Below are 24,076 nucleotides of genomic sequence, written 5' to 3'. Positions count from 1 at the left end.
CATTGTTGCACGTAGGTTGCATAATAATAGTTTAAATGGAGACTTGTTTGGTGGGATTTATGCAACCCGTGTGGCTAATTTTCTTGAGATACCCATACATGAAAATGATATGGAGTTGCCTCCTGCTTATCTAGATTATGATGCTATGGTTCGTCATCAGTTTGTTGAGAGGAATGAACAGTTCCTCCAATACCGACTAATCTTTGATAGACGTTGCACTGTCCATATTGCTCTCCCTGCTCCTGGTTTCTTTGACTTTTAGGCAAAAAGGAGATACTTTATAACGAGGAAGGAGGCAAACGAATATGGGAGGAGGATGGAGGCAGCTCGCCTCCAAGTTGCAGCTTGTCAGGCAGTAGCTGCTACATCTCAGTACAACCCCGACTATGACTTTGGATATCCGCCAGGCCAGCAGTGGCCATATACCAACTTAGGCCAAAAGCCTAAGCTTGGAGGAGTACGTATTTCTCACCGACATTACATTCATGTTCACACACTCATTCTAGTTGTCAGTGCTCATACTTTTTCAATGTACTATCCATGCTAGTTTATTTTCTTTTCTAAGCCTTCTTCTTGTGTGTTTGAAAAACCTTAAGAAAAACCTAAAAAAATAGTTATAACTTTTAGCTAGTTTACTTTCCATGCCTATAGAAGTAGTAATTAAAAGAAAACTCAGAAAGATTTTTTGTTCTTCTTTTGCTTGTTGGGAGCTTTCCCGTGTAAATAGTTTTATTTCTTTTCTTTTCTTTGGGGGTCGAGAGGACAAGACCATGATGAAAATGTTGAGTGGCTCTCATATGCATTATTGTTGATTTAACCAAGAGCCCATATTACCTTGTCTTCTCCCTTGTGTTGAATGCTTGTAGATTCCAGCTTAGTCCAATGCACGTTGTCATGCCCAATATGCGACCCTATCCAAAAGGAACTCGAAGGTCCCACCAAGGATAGACCCGCATATTGAAACGCTTTTGCAAGGTGGATATCATTACATCAACATTACATAATAGATGGGGATACATACATAAGGCATACAATGCCACACGAATACAACATCACAATACATAGAGCATCATCCGACTACGGATGAAAACACAAACAGAAACTCAAACGACATCCACCCTGCTAGCCCAGGCTGCCGACCTGGAACCTATCCGCTGATCGAAGAAGAAGCAGAAGAAGAACTCCAACACAAGCAAACATCGCTCTCGCGTCATGATCATCACACAACCTGTACCTGCAACTATTGTTGTAGTAATCTGTGAGCCACGAGGACTCAGCAATCCCAATACCATGGGTATCAAGACTAACAAAGCTTAAAGGAAAGGAAGGGGTAAAGTGGTGAGGCTGCAGCAGCGACTAAGCATATATGGTGGCTAACATACGCAAATAAGAGCGAGAAGAGAACAAAAAGGAACGGTCGTCAACTAGTAATGATCAAGAAGTGATCCTGAACTCCTACTTACGTCAAACATAACCCAGAAACCGTGTTCACTTCCCGGACTCCGCCGAGAAGAGACCATCACGGCTACACACACGGTTGATGCATTTTAATTCGGATCTGGTGTCAAGTTATCTACAACCGGACATTAACAAATTCCCATCTGCCTATAACCGCAGGCACGGCTTTCAAAAGATTATACCCTGCAGGGGTGTCCCAACTTAGCCCATGACAAGATCTCGCGATCAACAAAGGAATATACCTTCTCCCAGGAAGACCCGATTAGACTCGGAATCCCGGTTTACAAGACATTTCGACAATGGTAAAACAAGACCAGCAAAGCTGCCCGATGCGCCGACAATCCCGATGGGAGCTGCACATATCTCGTTCTCAGGGCAACACCGGATGAGACATCCTACGAGTAAAACCAGCCCTCGAGTTGCCCCGAGGTGGCCCCGCAGTCTACTCGGTTCGGACCAACACTTAGACAAGCACTGGCCCGGGGGGGCTAAAATAAAGATGACCCTTGGGTTGGCCGACCCAAGGGAAAGGATAGGTGGTGGTGAGGCAAATGGTAAAACCAAGGTTGGGCCTTGCTGGAGGAGTTTTATTCAAAGCGAACTGTCAAGGGGGTCCCATAAATCACCCGACCGCGTAAGGAACGCAAAATCCGGGAACATAACACCGGTATGACGGAAACTAGGGCGGCAAGAGTGGAACAAAACACCAGGCAAAAGGCCGAGTCTTCCACCCTTTACCAAGTATATAGATGCATTAATAATATAAGAGATATTATGATATCCCAACAAAATCCTGTCCGCCATGGAGCAATCTTCAACTTCACCTGCAACTAGCAACGCTATAATAGGGGCTGAGCAAAGCGGTAACATAGCCAAACAACGGTTTGCATAGGAAAGGTGTCAAAGGTTAGAGGTTCATGGCAATATGGGAGGCTTGATAAACAGGTGATAGGTAGCGCAACATAGCGATAGAACGAAGCAACTAGCATAGCAATGATAGTAGTGAGATCCAGGATAGCGGTCATCTTGCCTGAAATCCCGCAAGGAAGAAGAACGAGTCCATGAAGAAGACGAACGGATGAAGCCACGAAGACGAAGCAAGCATAGACGAACGAATCCTCACGATCGCAACGAAACATGAACTAACAAGAAGCACACAACATAGGTAAACACACCACACATGAACAAGGCATGATGCACAACAAGCATGATGCATGACAAAGCTATATGAAGCTACTCATGGCAAGAGATGATGCAAACAAGAGCAACACATCAAGACAAGTTTAAATGAGGTCGGGAACAACATATAACAATTCCGGTAAGTCCTCATATGCATATTTCGAAATTGGTCCAGATCTGAATAAACCTTATGTTCAAGTAGTTAAACATCAAGTTAAGATGCACAAAGATGATCTACACGAGATTCTAGTCAAGTTACATATAAAGTTCATTTAGTTCGGAGCTACGGCCTAGAAGATATGAGCAAAACAAGTAAAACATGGCATTGATGCGAAATGCACCCAAACATCAAGCAAACACCTCAAAACAAGGATGCAACATGATAATATGAAACTATATGTAATTCTAAGCAAGTTTCATATAGAGCACAATCAAAACGGAGCAACGGTTCAACACACACACACCAAACAAGTCATAGCAATAATCTGCCCAAAACAGCAACTAGGCATATTGCAAGCATCAAAACAACAAGCTACAGTACCACAACATAATAACAAAAGGCATGGTCATGATGTACAGGTAAAGCACAACAAAACATGAACACTGAGCTATCTCTAGAAATCACTAGAACATGCTCAAACACACGTGGTAAGATTGCAAGTTATAACAATTTCAGACTTTGCAGAAAATAACATCACGATGCAATGTTTAGAGCTATCAAACAACATGTTACAGGAACTTATCATGGCAAACAAAGGCATGGCATGAATCTACTAATTGCATAGATCAAAAGTCCCTTAGTGACCATAAGCCAAAAAGGATCAGAAAATATGATGGCACCCACGTAAACATAGCAAGTTATTATTACAGATTCATACATGGCAGAAACAGAATTATGAAGGCATGTAGATGAGCTTGTGCAACTCACTAAAGAGAATTACATGGCATGGAAAGGCAACCAATAGTAAGAAGACAGATTTGTGAAGCTAAGCATGGCAATAGCAAAGTCATAGGGTGCATGGAACACTAGCAAAACACATGGAAACAACTGAACTTAATGTTAACAGGCTGGCAGCAACATTATGAAGCAACTTTGGAGCAAGATATGAACAAGCTACAGCAAGCTATAAATTCTACCATGGGAATGTATGGATAGAGCATGATATGTAGATCAAAACATGTTTATAGAACATCACCAGATTATGCATAGAATGATTAGTAGCAACATGTTTATATAGCATCACAAAATAACAGATTCAGCCTAGCAAAACAGCAACATCATGTACCCTACTTAACAAGCTCGATTCACTCACCACAAGTCATTGCATGACAAGATAAGCATAGCATCATCAAGAAGACATGTTTATGAAACAAACCAAGTCAAGAACAAGTCCATGGCATGCAAGGATCAACTATAGCAAGCTTGGCCAAATTGAATAATATGTAAACAATCTGCCAGGAAACATTTTGAAGCAAAAGTAGAGCACGAAAATGACATGCTAGACTACTCCATAATTACAAACAAGGGCATAAATGGATAGAAAAAAACCTATTGTTCAAAACACCCTTACTGAAGTATCTCAAAATATGCATGGATCTCTCTGTAGCATCAAGTTTACATGGCATGAAAATAACAGCAGAACAGGGACTAAAATCACCAACATCACGATGCCTAGTTTGCATGCTTGTGCTAGTCACCACATTGATCACAAGAATACATGGTAAGCACCTCTGTAAAGAAGACATAGCATAGTTCAAAACACATGTAGACATCAATCTCATAGGATGCACACATCAATCATGGAAAAAATGACAAAAGAGCTCGTTCTGTTAACAGACAGCAGATAACATTATGAAGCACTCTTACAACGATGATTCAGGCATCTAGATGACCTCAAATGAAAATGGTGCAATGGAATGAAATGATGTACTCGTTGAGACGAACAATTTGACATATTGCACGCACGAAACGGAGCTACAGATGCAGAGATACGGCATGACGAACACGTATGCAAAATGAGAAACACATGATGACATGGTAAAATGCAACACGCAAGCAAATGACATGGCAATGACGACGAATAACTGGCAGACACCTGGCGCATCGAATCCGGGGTGTTACACGTGCACTATTATTATTATACACACCGTTCGGTCGTGCAATTAAAAGGCAATAATGACGATATATGATGGACTGATTGAGATGAGAGAAACTGGTATAAACTCGATCTATCTTGTTTTTGTAAATATGATTGGTTCATCGTTCCTGATTCAGTCTATTATGAATAAACATCTTTGCAATGACAATTAGAGATTATAGTTTCTTATGCCATGCTTAATTAGCTAGGAGTTTATAATGGTTTAACTTGCGTCCCAACATGCTATTAAAATGGTTGTTATGTGGTATGATAGGGTGGTATCCTCCTTTGAATGATTCGAGTGACTTGACTTGGCACATGTTCACACATGTAGTTGAAACAAAATCAACATAGCCTCCATGATATTTATGTTCATGGTGGATTATATCCTACTCATGCTTGCACTCAATGTTTATTAACTTTAATGCATGTTCATGACTGTTGTCGCTCTATAGTTGGTTGCTTCCCAGTCTCTTTCTACCCTTCACTTGTACTAAGTGGGAATACTGCTTGTGCATCCACTTCCATAAACCCCAAAGTTATTCCATATGAGTCCACCATAACTTCCTATATGCGGTTCCTACCTGCCGTTCCAAGTAAATTTGTATGTGCCAAACTCCAAACCTTCAAATGAAATTCTGTTTTGTATGCTCGAACAACTCATGTATCAACTAGGGTTGTCTATATCTTCCATGCTAGGTGGGTTATTCTCAAGAGGAGTGGACTCCGCTCCTCACTCAGGAGAAAATGGCCAGTAACCGAGATGCCCAGTCCCATGGTCAAATCAAATCAAAATAATTGCAAACAAAACTCCCCCAGGATTGTTGTTAGTTGGAGGCACCCGTTGTTTCGGGCAAGCCATGGATTGATGATTGTTGGTGGTGGGGGAGTATAAACTTTACCATTCCGTTTGGGAACCGCCACTACAAAAAAATACACTTCTGTGATGATACGTGTTTGTCACAGTAGGTCGCGTTTTTTGTCATGCATGTACATCCATGACGATTTTATGATAGAATCAAGATAGTCATACCTATGCTGTCGTATAAGTGTTCCATGACATTACCAAAATTATCATCATGGAAGTGTCCACTCCCATGACGATAAATCGCGCGTCACAGAAGTGCTTTCATCAAGGGTGACCGACACGTGGCATCCACCGTAACGGAACGCCGTTAAGCTATCGGGTCGGGTTTTGGATCCGATAACCCATTAACAGCCCCGACCAATGGGGATTTTCCACGTGTAAAATCATCATTGGCTCGAAGAAACACGTGTCGGCTCATTGTTGGGACAGATGTCATCCACTCATTGGACAGAAGGCGCGTGTGATACGTCGACACATGGCACGGCCCAATAGAGGCCCATTCATGTGAAAAGGCCGGCCCGTTTGACTTGGTCCAAAGGTGGCGGGTCGGCCCATGGAAAGCCTGTTAACGGCATGTTCGCATATAGCCCATTTACAGCCCGCTAACCCAAGGCCCGTTACGCCCTATCCGAATTAGGCCCAACAGCGTCATCTGGGCCATCCAATATGATTCCAACCCATTTTCACTTCTGGCCCATTTATGGCCCATGACGTCTTTCGGCCCATATGAGGCCCTTTGTAACTCTTGGCCCATTAACGGCCCGTGGTGAAACTGGCCCGCAGTGAATAGTGTGTCACTTTATACCCATTAACGGCCCGTGGTGAAACTGGCCTGTAATGAATAGTGTATCACTTTATACCATTAACGACCCGTTATTCCGTTGGGCCGTTTCCAGCCCATGTTATCTTTCGGCCTTCTCAGAGCCCATTTACGCTTGGGCTCATTTCCAACATTCGTTTACTTATGGCCCGTTACTGTCATTTTCTGCTTGTGGGCTAAATTCAGCCCAAGGTTATAGTCGGCCCGTTTTCTAGCCCATTAATACGTTGGGCCATTTTCATAGCGTCATCAAATAAGGCCGATTAACGATGGCCCGTTATGGTCGGCCCATGAACAGGCGATTCCAACTCTAGCCCGTTTACGACCATAATGCGGTCTGTTATTGGCCCATGTTTGGCCAACCGATCATACGCCCCGTACAAGGCCCATTGATGATACGGCCCGTAGAAGGCACATTCTGTCTACGACACGTAGAAGGCTCACTGTTTCTACGGCCCGTAGGAGGGAAATGGTAACTACAATGGAGCCCATGGTTATTGTGGCCTAGTTTTAAAAAATAGGTTATTGCGGCCACTAGCAAACCACGGAAAAAGAACTGCACTGACTACAAGCAAAGAAATAAACAAGGCAATAAGCAAATAAATAAGCAAGCAACCTACGCTAGGCTATCACGGCTATTACACATACTACATCCATTGGGCATCAAAGTTCGCCACCAGTGCAAATATAGGGAACACAACAACATATAAACGCCGCAGCAAAACAAGTCCAGAACTGAAACCACTTCAGAAGAGCTCAAGAAACAATATCCCGGGTACCCATAATGCTGACAAGATGCTTAGCAAGCTTATTAACTTTCTCTTGTTTGGCGCTTAAGTCCTCCAGCACTTGCTGTTGCACCAGAAAGTATGCATCTGAATTCTGTAGGGACTTCCTCAGTCCTTCGGCTTCCTGTCACATAACATCTGATTGATGTCTGTCAACTTGAAGTTGAGACTCGAGAAGCCGAACTGATTCAGGCAACGAGTTTGAACAGCTGGTGCTAGGAATAGTAGCCAGTAACTCGAACACTACATCAATACATGACTTTGGGGTTGTCTCAGTGTCTTAAATATAGTTTTTATTAGCTTTCTTGGAGACCAACAGGGATGTCTCACTATCTTGAACCTTATCTGCATTACTTCCTTTACCATTGCATAACGGGGTACTCTTCTCCAATATTTTATCCGTGTTCTAAAAGAGAAACAAACAAACACATCACAGGTTTACAATGTAGTATATGAAACTCATTTTGGTAAACCAGTTCAGTAGTAAGGTGGACAGGATAACAGCAAGAAACAAACATATATCTATGTAGTATGGTCACTGTATGGTCTATATCATTCTAGTTTCTGTTGCCAAATCAAGATAGATACAGTTCAAATCATATCTATTTAAGACAAAGCAGCATAGACAGAATATAAGTGTGGGAAACTACATAGCAATAACAACACTTGTAATGTGCATGGCATGAGAACATAACTGTTTATTCAATTGAAACTGAAATCAACATAGAGCAAGTTACAACAACAAACAGCCAAACACATTGAAGAAACAAGTTTAAAACATACCTGTTGTGCCATTGGAGTTTCAGTTGCATCCCTCAAATTTGAAATTAGTTGGTATGAGTAAATACTGTGATGCAAGAGCAAAGTAGTATGAGCCATAGCTACGGAACCTGACCTGAGAACAATTCTTCTTCTGCTTTAAGCGTTGACTTGGGGTTCGGAGTGGTGGTCCTCGTGCTTTGGGCACTGCAGTTGCCTTACTAACTGCTGATGTTTGGGTGCTCTATGGTGGAGACGGTGCTGTGTCAACAGGAACTGGGTGTCTATCTGCTCGGGTTGGGGTTAGAAGGGGTGTAGCTGGTTCTCTGTCCAAATGGGTAGGGGTACAATCTGCATGAGTGTGGGTTATGTGTGGTGGGGCTGGTTCTTGGGCAAGTACAACCGTGGTTCTATCTACATCGACAGGTAGCACGATCTTTTCTGAAGACCGTGTTTTTACTCCCACAGATACTGCCATCACTCCCTCCAATTGAAATGGATGATAAACAAGAAAATTAATTGAATGTACGTACATTGTAAGATAGACAGGTGCAATGGATAGTAGGGAAGAAAACAAGGCATGAAATAATTCACATTTATGTTGTCTAACCAAATAGAATAGCAGGACATAATTTCACATATATGATGGCTAATTAAACAGGATAGCATGACACAATTTCACATGTATGATGTCTAACTAAATAGGATAGAATGATATACTTCAAAATATGATGACTATGTAAACAGGATGACATGATATAACTATACGATGTGTCTATTAAAGTGGTTGGCATGCCATAAATCACAAACATGTCATCGATGGAAACATGATGGCATGATATAATTCACGGATAGAATGACATAATTTAGAATATGATGACTATGTAAACAGGATGAGATGATATAACTATATTATGTCTTTAGAAAATGGGTTGGCATGCATAATTCAGATACATGCTACCTATGTAAACATCATGGCATGACATAATTCAAATATATGGTTTATATACTAAGGAAGTGAGCAGAGGGCAATCGCATATATGATGTGTCAACTAAGGAGATGGCATTCAATATTGTGTATATGATGTAAAAACTAAGCACTGCAATATAACATATGCATGGTATGAGTAATATAACCCTGCCAAGTCTGAGCATACACCTCAGGGGGATAATAGGACTTGTCATCTGCCTCTGAATCCTCCTCTGAAGAGCTATCTGTAACCAACAAGATATCTGCTTCAGCAGGTAGCATTGTCTGCTCTGAAGACCTTGTTTTCACTCCAGATTTCTCCATCACCAATTCAAATGGCTGATGCACAGGAAGAGCAGTTGAATATACAAACATTGTTGACAAAAGCAATGAGAAATACAAAAAAAAGGACGGCATGATATAATTCACATATATGACGCTTGCCTAAATAGCATGGCATTGCATAATTCACATACATAATGCCTTGCAACAAGATAACAATGCATAATTCACATATATAATGTCTTGCAACAAGATGTCATTGCATAATTCACATATATGGTAATTAGACACTAAACAGGTGGCATTCACACAAAGCATGTCTAAACTAAGCAAATGACATAACGATGCAAGATACCATACGCACGATATGAGCAACATAACCCTGCCAAGTTAGAGCATGCACCTCGGGGGGGGGGGGATATGACTGGTCATCTGTCTCTGAATCCTCCTCTGAGGAGCTATCGATAATCAGCAAGACATGCGCTTCGTCAGATAGCATTGTCTGCTCTGAAGACCTTGTTTCCACTCTATATTTTTCCATGACCATGCCGAATGGCTGATGCACAGGAAGAGTAATTGAATGTACTAAAATTGTTGATAAATTTAACACGTAATAAAAAATGATGGCATGATATAATTCACATTTAAGATGACTGGCTAACCAGGGTGGCATTACAAAATTCACATATATGATGCCTGGCTAAACAAGATGGCATTGCATGATTCACATAGACGATAAAGAAACTAAACAGATGGCATTGACACAAAGCATGTCTAAACTAAGCAGATGACATCTTTAATGTATACAGTAAGCAATGCAAGGCACCATATGCATGATATTACCAACATCAGCATGCCAAGTTAGAGCGAAGACCTCATGGGGTAAATAGGAGTGGTCTTCTCCTTCTGAATCCCCCTCAGAATAGTTATCTTCCTCTTGATTACGATCCGAAATGGGTGGAGGGGGGCTGCCTTTGCGCCCACCATGGAACGACGTCTACATGAAATTTTATTGCCACGCAAGGCTCGTCTCTTTTGCTCTACATGATCAGTTCCATTGTGTACAATAACTGGCATGCATAGGAATAAAACATAGTGATATTATGTAAGGAGTGCATGCACAAATCCAGAGTGATGGTAGCAAACTGTGGATAGATCCAAAACCAATGATAGTAGGCAGATAATAGCTTTAGTCAGAAAATACAGATAATGACTCCTTTAATGTTTGTTTGCACCCAACATGAAACTCAAGTAGACACCGGAGATTAACCAGTTAGTAGACAAATAGTACTGATTGTTGCCCCAATATGTACCCCACAACCATTTAAAAACTCAAGTTTCAACATTAGTTTGGACCTGACTCGGAGTCTAATAGGTGAACATGATGATAATGTAGCATGTCATCATATTAAGCGACACATAATGTAAGCAAACACGGAAGAGTGCGACCTCTCTTGCGGACCCGTGTAGTCCTCAAGGTCATCTGCTCAGTTGATGATGGTAATGCAGTTGTCGTGGCTGCCGGCGGCGGGGAAGAAGATCTGAGGCGGCGAAAGACAGTCTGGAGAGCGGATCCCTACTGTGGTGAACCCTTTCGTCGTTGGAGCAGCTGAGCTGGGGTGGAACACATCGCCGCAGGAGCAGGATAAACCACACAAGGTTTTCTTTGACACATATCTGTAACAGAAGTAATTGTGTAAGGGCTTGTTTGAATTTGAGGATTCTAACAATGCAGGGATAGGAAATAGACAGGAATAGGATAGGAATGCACGTGCAAAATAGAGAATTTAAAAACACATGATTTCTGCCAATCTGGGTGTTTGATTCACAACAATTGGAAGATCACAGGATGCAAAAAAGCATGGCGAGATTAAGTCAAACCACAAGAAAATGTACGGTTATAATGCTATTATGCTACTATCTCTTAGTCTTGTGCTTGATGAATAGGAATATGAAAAGGAGGACAAGTGGAAATTAGAATTCCTACGGTTTTTATTTCAAGGAGACACTAAAGAAACAAATCCTACAGTTTTCCTTTGCTCCATTCCTTTGCACCAAATTCATGAAAAGTAGTACCATAGGAAACTTTCCAATTCCTATGTTTTTCATTCACTTTTCCTTTCAAGCACTGGTGATTCTAGTAGGCAGGCTTGAGCAAGGAAAATCCTACACTAAAAAATGTTTTTGTGCTACTTCTATTACTTTGGACCCAGCCACTGCCATACTAGCTCAACTCCCAGGCCCATCGACAAATGCACAGCTCAAACGCGCAGAGATAAATAATGATGGCGTTCAAGAGAGTCCATCACGGATAGCTAAGTTGCCTGGTACCTCACTGCTTGTCATATAGTAGGATAAAATAATCGTATTTCCTGTTACTACGAGTGCTCAGTGGACAATATATATAATATGTAGAGTAAAAAAGAGATACAACAAGTGTACAACCTCTTTGGCAAAGCCATGTCGATCTCAGCGTGATTGGGTTGGTCGGTGAGGATGCTCTGGCTGACTTGCCTGTCGGAGGAGGGGAAGAAGATCTTAGGCATCTGGAGATGGAGCCCGAGGTACTGCTCCGCTGTGATGGACGGTTTCGTCGTTGGAGCAGCTCCGGTGAGTTGTATGACGCCGAGGCTGAAGCAGGACAAGAGAGACAATGTTAACCTGAGTGGAATTCTAATAGCATCTCCAATACATGATGTAAAATACATAACCACAAAGTGCTAGATGTAAAATACATCAGTCGCTCATCTCTGAACTTAACTATCGAAACTGAATTTAACTGTCGAAACTGAACTTAACTGTCAAAACTGAACTTAACTGTCGAAACTGAATTTTGGTGTCGAAACTGAATTTTGCTGTCAAAACTGAACGCACTAGCAAGGTGAGGCTACACGTCGGTCGACTGACTTTTTCATCTCTGGTCAGTCAATTTTGCGGCCGTTGGATACGAAATCAAGGGCCTGCGGTTCATCTTCAACCTCCACCCCCCTGAGCCGCCAGCCACCACCGGCCAAACAGCAGCCCCCCGCCGCTCGCGGCCGGTGGTGCGCCACCCCGCCCGCCCCGAAAACACTCCCCACCATCGGTCCGCCGCCGCCCCGGCCATCCCTCTAGGACCCCCATGCCAAGTTCTCCGGCGATCCCCAGTTCTCCAGCGATCCCCACGCCACCGCTCTGCCAACGCCCCGACACTGCCGGCGACCACCGCCCCCACCCTGAACCCTAAGATAGATAGTGGGGTACCTCTTTGGCGAGCCCCCCTCCCCGCTGCGGCTGGTTCTTCCTTCACCCCGGCGAGCCCCCCCTGAAAATCGACTGACCTAAAAGTTGATTCAGTCGACTGAAGTGTAGCTAAATCTGAGCAGCATCGCAAGCAAGAGCAAGAGCGAGAGCAGCAACGCGAGCAAGAGCAATAGTAAGAGCAGACCAGGCAGGGGACCGAGAGCAAGAGCAGAGCAGCAACGCGAGCGAGAGCTAAAGCAGCAGCAGCTCCTACTGATGTGGACGTCGCCGCCGAGGGAGCGACGCCGTAGAGGAAGTGGCCGGCAATGCCACCGTGGATGGAGCCGCGCCGTGTTGGCTCGGGACTAAGCGCCGGCAGCACCGTGAGATCGAATCAAGAAGAAAATGCGGCGATTAGTGTACAACCTCTTTGGTGGTGCCGATTAGGCCGCAACTTCATCCGAGGAAACAGTGATGATGATGCTCTTCCGGTGATGCAGGTGAAGACGGCGGTGTGGGAATGGAGGTGGCGCAAAAGACGAGGGGAACGTCAGGGCAGCTCCTTGGAGGTGGAGGACGCGGTGGCTGAACCGGCGGGACGACGAGATCGACGACGGATCCTCATCCGGTACGGTGGATGAGGGACGTCGAGGTGTTGCTATGGACAACGTCGTCGGGGAAGAGGCTCCGTCTGGGTGGCGGACGGAGCAGGGTGTGGGGTTTCATCGCGGGTTTTCGCAGCCTCGGTGTATGAATGGGTGGGCGGATGGGATGGCAGTGGGGAACCATGGCTTAATGTGGTATTCATTCATAATTTGGTTACATGCTATATGACTCAGAGCTTACATGCTATAGTGTGGTATTTATTCATAATTTGGTTGCAAAATCTGATGCGTGCAATGCACGTGTACCTTACTAGTACTTCGAGTATGTGCAAAACACGTAAATTAGAATTCCAATGGCACGCTACATTCATGAAGCCACGTGGCACATGTGGAGGCGTTGTCGCGACCTCCTTGTGTGGATTGATCACAATGACGTGCTGCTGGTTCCAGAAGAATGTACTCGTCCTCCCTGAGTCATACTATTGGTACATGCACGAAGCGAAGATGTGCACGCATGCCACGCACACACTCATTCCCTCGCACGCACACGCGGGTACACGGGCGGACTTAATTTTGTACTAAGATCCACCCCATGTGATAATTTGACGCGTGTAAAGTCGTTCACTTCATTGATGGTCAACTAATACAGCGCATGCAAATTGAGTGGACGTGAGGGCGAAAGAAAGACATTACTACTCCACTGCGCGCATGTGAGTAGTTAAATCATGGGTTGCTAGTAGTACTTCCATTGGTCTCCTTCATATTTTGTGCCAATTTTTGACAATAACATAATATTTACGCATTTGAGCAGTGTAGTGTACTTGAAATTTATGTTCCACTAAACTCATCGGGCGCCGTTTCGGGCCTCGAAACCAAAACCATCAATTAATCTTTACCTTGTTCCCATCCCATTAGAAAGCCTGCTCACACCTACTAGTACGTACCAAACCTGAACGTGTTCCAACTATGCAAGTATTAGTACTAGTGCTAGTACTTAGGTTATAAAAAGGGGAAGTACCTAACTGAAAATTACTCCACCTTTCCTCCTCATAAGTGCTTCTTCTTTGTCCGTCCTTGCCATGGCCGGTGAGGAGAGCTCTAGGTCGAGAACTACTCGTAACAAGGGAGTGGCAAACAAGGCTACGGAAAAAAAGAGGGCTCGCCGCCGCGCAGAGACCTCGAAAGATATCTCACGGGCAGGCGATGGCTCCCAGGAGCGCCCTAGCCACGGAGGCGAACATGCCGGGCCGGCGGCGCTGGAGTCGTTATCCCTCGACGGCATGCTCGATCAGCTCAATAAGCAGAAGGAGTTCATCCAAGGCTTGGTGGAGCTGCTGAAGGAGAGCCTCGATGACATGCCCGCTGAGCTCAATAAGCAAGGGGAGTTGACCGCCGGCTTGGTGATGCTGCTGAAGAAGAGCATTGCCTCGGAGAAGAAGGCGACCGACGAAATCCTGCGAGTTCAAGAGGACAAGGCGAAGCTCTGCCACGAGATTGACATGTTGAAGGAGAAGAACGCCGGCTGGAAGAAGCTGCATGAGAATAGTTGTTCCTCGATGAAGATGCTGCAGGCCCTCGTCATGGAACAGAAGGAGGAGTTGGCGAAGCTCCCCATCAAGCACCCAATTGCTGTCAAGGTACATAATGCGGTCGTGGAACAGATGATGAAGGCTCGCATCGAGAAATCCTGCGTCATGGACAGAATGAAGAAGATGGCGGAGGAGACGCGCAAGGAGATGGAGGTCGTGGAGGCGATGAAGAAGCAGTTACGACTCCATGGTGAATTAGATCATTTGGGGTGATAATCTTCCTTCTTATTTTGCTCCTATGTTTCATCTTTTGCTTCGGGTGTTTCGCCGCACGTGTCACGTTCTCTGCGAGGCATGAATAGAACAATGCTTTTTTTGAGGGAATGAATAGAACAATGCTAACAATGAGGTGACTAGCAAATTAGATCATTTTTATCGCCATATGGCACTGGGATGCCGTGTTTCGTGCTCCTCCGTCGTAGTACTACTCCAGTGGAAAACTTGAGTATACCGCACGGTTCTTTGCTCCTCCTCAGGTCGTTGGCGCATTTATACGAGCAGTCAAATCACAAGGCCACGCCTTCCAGCAGTAATGAGCCGTCAAATCACAAAGGCCCTCGCCTCTCATGAAAACGACCAAGCTAGACTGCCCCGCCCTTTAGCCTTTTAAAAAATGTATACTTTTGTACAGTAGTAGTATCGATGGATTGCGCCATGGAGCAAAACTTGAAATTAAAAAAAGGTGGTACATATAGAGAGCGCTCGTCGCCAAATTATGCATATAGTACTATTAAAAAGGCTAGTCACAATAATGGTGTCCAGCACAACCCACCCCTCAAATAAAACTAAGCATCCTGGAATTCTTTGACAAAACTAAGCACCCTGAAATTCTTTGACAACTAAACTGCTGGCTATATGATGTTGGCCATATATGTTGTACGTATATAATGTGAAGAAACGAGTGGTAGTACTATACCAACTAAAAGATGAAATGTAAGAAATACTAGTATGTACGTACTGAAGAGTTAAAGTAATGAGAAGAAACATAACATAGTCCTCCTGGGGGCTCAGCACAACACACCCCTCAAATTAAATTAAGCACACCTGAAATTAAACTTTGCAACTATTCCGGTAGACACTGCATTAGAACCACCATGAGCAACGACACTACCACCTTACTCGGAGTCCTCGTCCATGTCCTCGACTTCGTCCTTGTCCCTCTTCCTCTTGGCTGATACTTCTTTGCTTGAACCGCACACTTGGCTCTTGCTCTTCATCCAACCCTTATAGATATTGAAACAAATGTAGCCATCCATTGCAGCATAGTGGATGTGGTCTATATCTAGTACATTCCGCTGCCATGCATAACGATGAAACGTGTATGGAGGTTTCTCCAGTTTACCGTACGAAGGATGAACCATGGCTCCTACCAGGGTCATCATTGAAGGCTGACGAGAGGACACCAGCCGATTCTTCTGGAGGTCGAAGGGGTTGCCTACAACGAGGCCTATCCGACCCAGGACTTCTTTGTCGTTCCTAAAGTCTACAGTAACGAATTTTCTCTCGAGGAAGTTCTTAAAATCCAGGCATTCAACGTCGGCATGGCATATGTGGTAGACCAAGCATAAGTCATGCACGCAAACCTGGATCACGGCGGGCTTCTTCCTCTCTTCGTCCTTTAGATCCTTCTCTCGTCCCAGGACTGTGGTGTACTCAACATCTAGCCTAGCGTCCCACTCATCATATGAGTTTTTGAACATGCGTCTGAAGCGAGAAAGGCATCCTTTCACCATCGCGGAAGAATGGGTGTAGATGATGTCGAACTCATCGCCGGTGATGGTTCTAACCTTGTACTCACCGCCGATCATGGAGATTTGGGACGCCATGGATTTGGGAGGAGGGTTAGGATTAGTGGAACTGCCATAATGTGCAAGGATGGGATGACTAGGAGCAAACCGCCGTAGTATTAAAGGACGTGCGGGGACGAGTAGGAGCGGACTGCCAGCGTGTGAATGGCAGGGTAGTGGCTTTCCATTCTCCCATGATACGGGCTTCCGAGAGCCCTTGGATCTGAGATCGAACAGTTGCATGGCGTGATTCTAGACCTATGGGTGAATATCCTATCCTGGAGGGTTATTCTGCAAATTTTCAGCAACTTAGCATGCGACCGTTTGATCTCAGATCCAAGGGCTGCCAGCAGCCCGTATCATGGTCGTGCCTACCACGACCGTTGCGTCGCTCGCGCGGTCACACCCTTGGAGATTTAACACGGTGTGTTAGGCTATCTGATGTTGGCATGTCATACATAGACATCACTTAGTCACTCATACTACAACAAGGTTAGCTATAAGGTTGACTATAAGTGTATTTTTTTACTTCTCTCTATCTCTTTCTTCGTACTCCCTTCGTCCCATAATATAAGAACGTTTTTGACACTAGTGTAGTGCCAAAAACATTCTTATATTATGGGACACAGGAAGTACTAGTATCTATTGCATTTGCCAAGGAGTGACCTCTTCCAATGAAATGGTGTGCTTATTAGTTTTTTGTTGCTAATTTTGCTTCATTTAATTAGCTATAGACTCAAAATTGACTTTTCACCTAGGTACACGCGCTTAGCACCGTTTTTTCCTTGAGTCACCAAACTAGTCTCTCTCTTCTTGATTAACTTGCCACATCAGACTTTATGCCTATGTGGCAAGCTTAGCACCTGTAGGAGCAAGTAAGGCTGCTTGTAATGGGAGTATCATAGGTAGTATCATGCATGCCAACTATGCAATCTTGATGAGGTGACGTCGAACTAAATGAAGAAAAGAGAGAGTTGAGTATCATAATATGATACTGTATCATATTAAATGATGTGCTACTATGTGTCATGCATGACAATAAATAAACTATCCTATGATACCAACACATGATACTATGCATTACGGATGTTGCATCATACAAAAGTATCGTATGCATGATACTAGTATATGATACTCTCCATTACGACCAACCTAAGTACAATAGTGCGCTTTACATGGCATTTTTGCATATGTGGAGGAAAGAGAGGCAAGGAAAAAGTGGAGAAGTGGGATATCATGCAAGAGCCAGCCTCTACTACATGGTGGAGCATTGGGAGAGGCACATGTATGGAGGTGGTCAGGAATCGGGAGACTCACGCCCGTCGTAGCGCCGCAGTTAAAATGATAATGGCAAGTCGTGGCCTCACTTGTCCAGCAGTAACTCGCTGTCAAATCACACAACCCTATGTTTGTAGCAGCCTACTCCCTCATATTCTCGCGTCTCTGTCGAACTGACTAGGCGGAACTGCCCCGCCTACCGCGCAGGAAAAGCCCCGCCCTTGACTTTTAAATAGTACAGTATACTAATTTTGTATCCATGGATTGCGCCATGGAGCAAAGCCTCTAGAAAACGGCGGTACACATGTACGGAGTATACAGCACGCCCGTCGCGTTCGTGTCACACCCCAGATGGTCGGTCGGTCTGGCATGCTACTCTCTGAATGGAACACACGTCATATTGCGTTTGCACACACATGTGGGACCACAATTGAGAACCGACCATAGGCACACTCCTCGGCCCCGCAAGTCGGGTGACTTAATAAAATAGGGAGACGAGCGATAGTACTAGAGAAGTGTTGTACTAGATTGGTGCCTGGATGATCCCTACAAGACACGGAAGATCAGTTCATCCATGCATGTGACCAGACTCCAGCAGACACGCCTGGATTGGCTATCGTCTACATATCGTGCAGGCTGTGTTGTACATGGCTGTAGTTGTGGTGAGAAATCCAAAAAAAGGTTTCTTGTCATCTCGCAAAATTAGGTGTCATGTGCTTCGGATCACTGCGAGGGTTAAACAGCGACAACTGAGTTGGGCTAGTCATTGGGGGCACATGCACGAAGACTACTCGGCTGCCATGTAGGTCAAGCCGGATATGTTAATTAGGACATCTATCGACGGACCCCTTTTCTATGAGTTTATCTTTAATTTGATCTTTGTTCCTCGTCTAGTTTGTCCGTCGGGATTCATGTTGTCTCCTTTGGGCAGTGAGGTTATGATTTCTTTTCATGTGGCATTTTTTTGTGTTATATGTTATAATCCGGTGCTTCAGATCAAAATGACGACAACTGCGCCTCCGGGCCACGTGCATGAAGACTTCTTGACAGTCATTGACGAGGTCAAGCCGACTCCGATAGACAAAAGAAAACTAGTACTACTCCATTATATAGGCAGGAGCCTCCGCTCTTGCTTGCTAGTGTTGCTCTCTTCACACTGTCTCGTCCTCTCTAGATCTAAACACGATAGCGGTGGCCACACACACACTCTCTCTCTCTACTCACGTCTGGTCACAGATCCAGCTGGATCCTCTCTGCCGAGGAAGGTGAGAAGGTGCAATGTTCACGCGGTCGTCCTTGGTGACGGCTCTTACCCACTGCTGGCGCGTCCTGATCAGCCTGCCTTGCCGTTCTCTCCCAAGCATCGCTGGCGAGGGAGGGCCTCCGACCCCTTCTTCCTGCTGCCGTAGTGTGGGCAGATCCGGCCTCCCGCCGCCCACCTAGTGACATCCCGGTGACCATCAGGTATAACTTCCTTGGAAACCGGCCTTGCTCTATTTCCCGAGCTCCTGACGTCGTTGTATTTGTATCTTTTACTACTTCTCAGGCCCCCTCGTAGATAGGATCGATCGGCTGTTCAAAAAACACCTATTTTTTTATGTTTAAGAGTTAAAACTAGTTCATGCACTTGAATCTAGTACTACTTGGTTCAAATAAGGAAGAACGGGGGTGGGGGTGGGGAAGGATTTGTTACCTGAATCTAGGACTTGGTCGAAAGAGGAAATAATGGGGGCGAAAACTAGCAGAGATTGGCTATCCAACTGGTCTCTAGGTCTAATAGGGAAATAAAGGGAAACACAACACAAACTCAATATAAACCCGATCTATTGGTTGAAAAAGGAAAGAAAGTGGGGACTGGGGGACAAGTCAACAGAGTAAGTCCAGCACTAGATTTTCTAGCCTCACAAAGTATAAGGTGGCTATACCAAACAAAAATGGGACCAACCCAGATATCCTGTTCTGATGTTTGTTGCCCCGAGCCACTCTTATGTAATGCCACTGGTAAAATGTAGCAGTCGCATTGTTAAAAGTAAGGACACGTTAAACCAATGTTGTTTTCAATGTAATGCCTCCAGTAATATGAATCAATGGCACTTTTTTACATGTCCTGCTAAATTTCCCATTAAGATAAGTTGGTTCTTTTCGTTAGAAATGCAACTGTCCTGGTCCGCCTACTCTCCCGTGCCCAAAGTAATGTCGTATTTAACGGTTGTCATAGTTAATCCTAATGCCCACACTAATATCTAGCAATGCCACTGCTTTAGAAATTGCTACTGTCCTTGTAGGATTGCCATTCAAATAAGGAACATGCTTCTTTTCATTTGATGCATGTTTCATCACTTGTTAGTCACCCTCCTTTCCACATTTTTGTGCAAACAGAGATATACATTTCACGCTCGATCTTAGTTGAACTTCACTAATGATATCCAAATTATAGTTGAGCATTCCAGGAGCTTCACAACCAACCTTGATGTTGCTCAATTTTATTGCAACTAATGAAGAAGAAGCTCTGTGGGTTTTGTTTTCTGATGGAAATGGAACCAGGGCTGGAGCCCTTTTCTAAATTTTTTTTGAAGAAGAAGCTGCTAGCTCATGGGACATTGCTTCATTTTAGGTGAACTGCACTAAAAGGTCCCATGAATTGAATCATCCATGTTGGTGACTGAAAGAGCCAGCTTCAACATCCCAGTCTAAGCACCCCCGACCTCCATCCTTGCAACGCACGGTACACCTCGTTTGCCACCTGCTCGACCCTAGTGTCACTGATAAAATGAAGTAATAATACAGTTAAAATAGAGCGAGTGTCCTCTCTATCATTTCATTTCCAATGTAGATAAAGAAAGTGCTTCTCTTTGTTAAAGTATGTTTCATCAACTAGTCCCATTGTTAATGTTTAAGCGTTTCTGCAAACTGGGGTGCTTAATTCTAGTTGATCTGTACAAAAATAGAGATTTGAATGTCTCAAGGCGCCTCCTTGTACTACCGTTGTACACTGATGTTCATCACTGGCAGAAGGTGTATCTGGGAGACTTGGGACGATGTCCAGTATGAGGCGTACCATATGAGGTGTCGCAGGGCCCATCTCGCCCTCGCAGCATGGCATACTATGATACTACCACAATATTTTCTTCTATTTATTTTGTGTGTTTCATCAACTAGTGCCACTATAATGTAATCACGCTTTTTCATTATTTGTGCAAACAAGGTTATTCAGCTGCATTTTGGTGGAACTGCACAAATGTACGTATGGAAATGGCATATATGTAGAGTGCGAGGTGTGCCAAGTAAAAATTACCGACACCAACCATGCTGTATGCACACATTGGCATCCACCACCACAAGTGGGATGCGTGGCGCTCTCTGTGGACGGATCTTTCTTGGCAGCAAATCCTCTAACCAAATACTAGTAGCTTATATTGGCAGTTTTCTAGGGAGTACACTTTTCTGAAAGAAGCACCAATCTATTTTTCTTTATTTGTACATTGTGTCACAACTTTGACCCAAAGGTCCAGAGCTATTTTAGGGTGATTGGCATAGTACTCTGAGACTGATTGTAAGCATGATTTTCATTAGCTGTCACACTGATTGTAAGCATGAGCAGGTGGAAGATTAGGTTAGTGCGAAGCTTACCTTAAACCCTACCGCCGCCGTTGAAATGAGGCGAGCGTCGAGGGAACCGTGGAGAACGGCGGGGAAGCAACGTCGCGCCATCCGGCCTCCTCTTGTGGTGGGAGAACGAATACTCATGTGGCTCCGGCTGGCTCTACACGCTCACGAACGACACACCATACTCGATCAATTCGTTATCCTATGGGTGCTCGACCTTCGACCTGTACGCCCACCACGTTCGCCTGACTGTCGTCTTGGGCGAATCTACCTGCTCCATCGCCCAGAGGAGATACTCGATGAACTCGGAGGACTGCGGCGTGACTGCCGCCGAGGAGTACACGTACATCGCCGCCCTCATCGCCGCCGTCTTGCTCTTTCGCATACATTGCCACATGGCCCGCACCATCCTCGAAATCTCCCGCTCATTGTCAAACCAAGTAAGGATCTCCTTCAACCTGGCTAACTTTGCCTAGTCGCCGCCGGTGATCTGCCTGATTCGCTGCTGCATCCTCTCCATAGATGTCCTTCTGAGTGGTCCGGTGCTAGCTTTGGAAGATGGGATGAGAGACGGTGGTCTTGCAATAGAGAAGAGGGAGAGGCAAGACAGTGGTTTTGGAATGGAGATGATGGAGATGAGAGGAGGTGGTTTTGCAATGTAGAAGATGAGAAGAGGGAGATGCGAGACAGTGGTTTTGGAATGGAGATGATGGAGAGAAGAGAAGGTGGTTTTGCAATGGAGAAGAGGGAGAGGAGCGTGCGGCAGTGATTTAGGATTGGACGAGAGGGCCGGCGCGCTGTGACTGGATCAAAATGAAAATCAATTTACCCTTCAAGTAAGAAAGCGACCCCACATTAACTAGTCTCCCTTTTATTCTGGGTCATAATTTACCATGATTTTCGCACATAAAATATATGTTATACGTTGCAAAAATAATATAATTTGAAAGTACATGTAGATACGAACCAAACGATACAATTTTTGGTGACATGCATTCTCATTTTGCTTGTCAAATACAATACGTGGTCAAACTTTGACCCAAAATACGCAAAACAACAAAAAAATACTTCCAAGACCAGCGCCTCTCTTCCTCTCTTCTCCTCTTAAACCACCCCAGCTCCTCTCCTGTTCCAATCTAAATCCAGCGCCGCTCCTCTCCTCTTCCATTTCAAAACCACCGCCCCTCCTCTCCTGTTCCAGTCCAAAACCAGCGTCGCTCCTCTCCTGTTCTAATCCAAAACCAACGTTGTTCCTCTCCTCTTCCATTCAAAAACCACCGCCAGCGAGTGAAGGTGCTATGGAGAAGTAGATCGATGGAGGAGTACAACCGATACATGAGGATCGCAGACGGCGACCCTATGAAGCTAGCTAGGGTGTTGGAGATACAATCTTGGTTTGACAACAAGGACCAACTAGCGGTGACAGTGACATCCATGGCCAAATATCTACAATAGAGCGAAAAGGCGGCGATACTCCCGGAGGGAGTCGCGCGGGAGTACATAGAGCTGCTCCTCTGGGCCATGGAGCAAGCAAATTCACCAAATCCGATCGTGAGGGAGCGGTGGTGGGAGTATCGATCCCAGATGGAGCATCCACCAGAGATTGAAGGATCAAGCATCTACAGGGTGCCATTTGTGAGGGTGTCCTACCAGAGCGAGCCGGTGGATCTTCGTCGACCGAACCCAACTGCAAGAGGAGAAAAGCAGTTGGCCTGACGATGCTTCCCCGCCATCCTCTTCCTCATTGTTCACATCATCTCACGGGGTCTGCCGTCGAGGAATAGGAGGGGACTGCCCCCCCCCCCCCGAGCCCAATAGTCGGGCAGGTTGTGAATTGTGAGGAGGAGCTTAGGGTTGTCAGTATTTGCAGGTTGTGAATTGTGTTTTGTGTTGTCTATTTTGAGAGTACTTTCAGATATGAATGTCTTTTGAATTTCAGATTTGCAGTATTGAGCATATGAAGTATTTTATGAATTCTAGAGATCTATTTTTAGCACTTAAAAAAATGTAGTTTCATAGGAGTATAAAAGTGTAGACAATGTGATTCTCAGAGAAGAAACTGCAAGTTTCAGTTTCAGATAAGAAACTACAAGTTCAGTTTCAGATAAGAAACTGCAACTTTCAGAGGCAGAGCATTTATATTAACACGACCTTTTCAAACAGGGTTAACATCATGTTGGAAGTTTTATTCATGGTCGAAAATGGAACTACCAGCCAATTAACATCATGCTGATCAACATTCATGCATATCACATCTTCATATGATGCATAGTCAAAATGCCCACACAATGTCGAGTGTGCGAAACACAGAGAAAACGAGGGACGAAGTTTTGGCAAGTGTTGGACGTGGTGTGCGTAGATGACAATGGGGACCCACATGTCAATAAAGGCAGAAGCAAAAAATTTGGAGATATTTTCCCTGCAGAGGTGGAATCGAAACCGGGTAGAACAGCTGTCGGGTAGTGTCACTTGGCCACTAGGCTAGTTCAGTAGTTTCGTTCATAATAAGGCACTTCCTCAGGTGGTCGGATCCCCTCCTGCACCTTTGTGCACTCGCCGTGACGCCACTGTCTGCCGTTGTGAACATGCTGAACAAACGAGAGGAATCTGGAGAGGACTGTACATGGAGAGGCGGACAATCGGGACCCACCAGGTCTATGGCCGTACGCAAGCAAGTGCCTCATCGAAAAAATACTTCCTCCTAATGCTATACTGACATTGGGGCCC

The sequence above is a fragment of the Triticum aestivum genome, chromosome 7B, assembly GCF_018294505.1.
Source record: "Triticum aestivum cultivar Chinese Spring chromosome 7B, IWGSC CS RefSeq v2.1, whole genome shotgun sequence".
NCBI lineage: Eukaryota > Viridiplantae > Streptophyta > Magnoliopsida > Poales > Poaceae > Triticum > Triticum aestivum.
Note: the sequence above shows the minus strand (reverse complement) of the source record.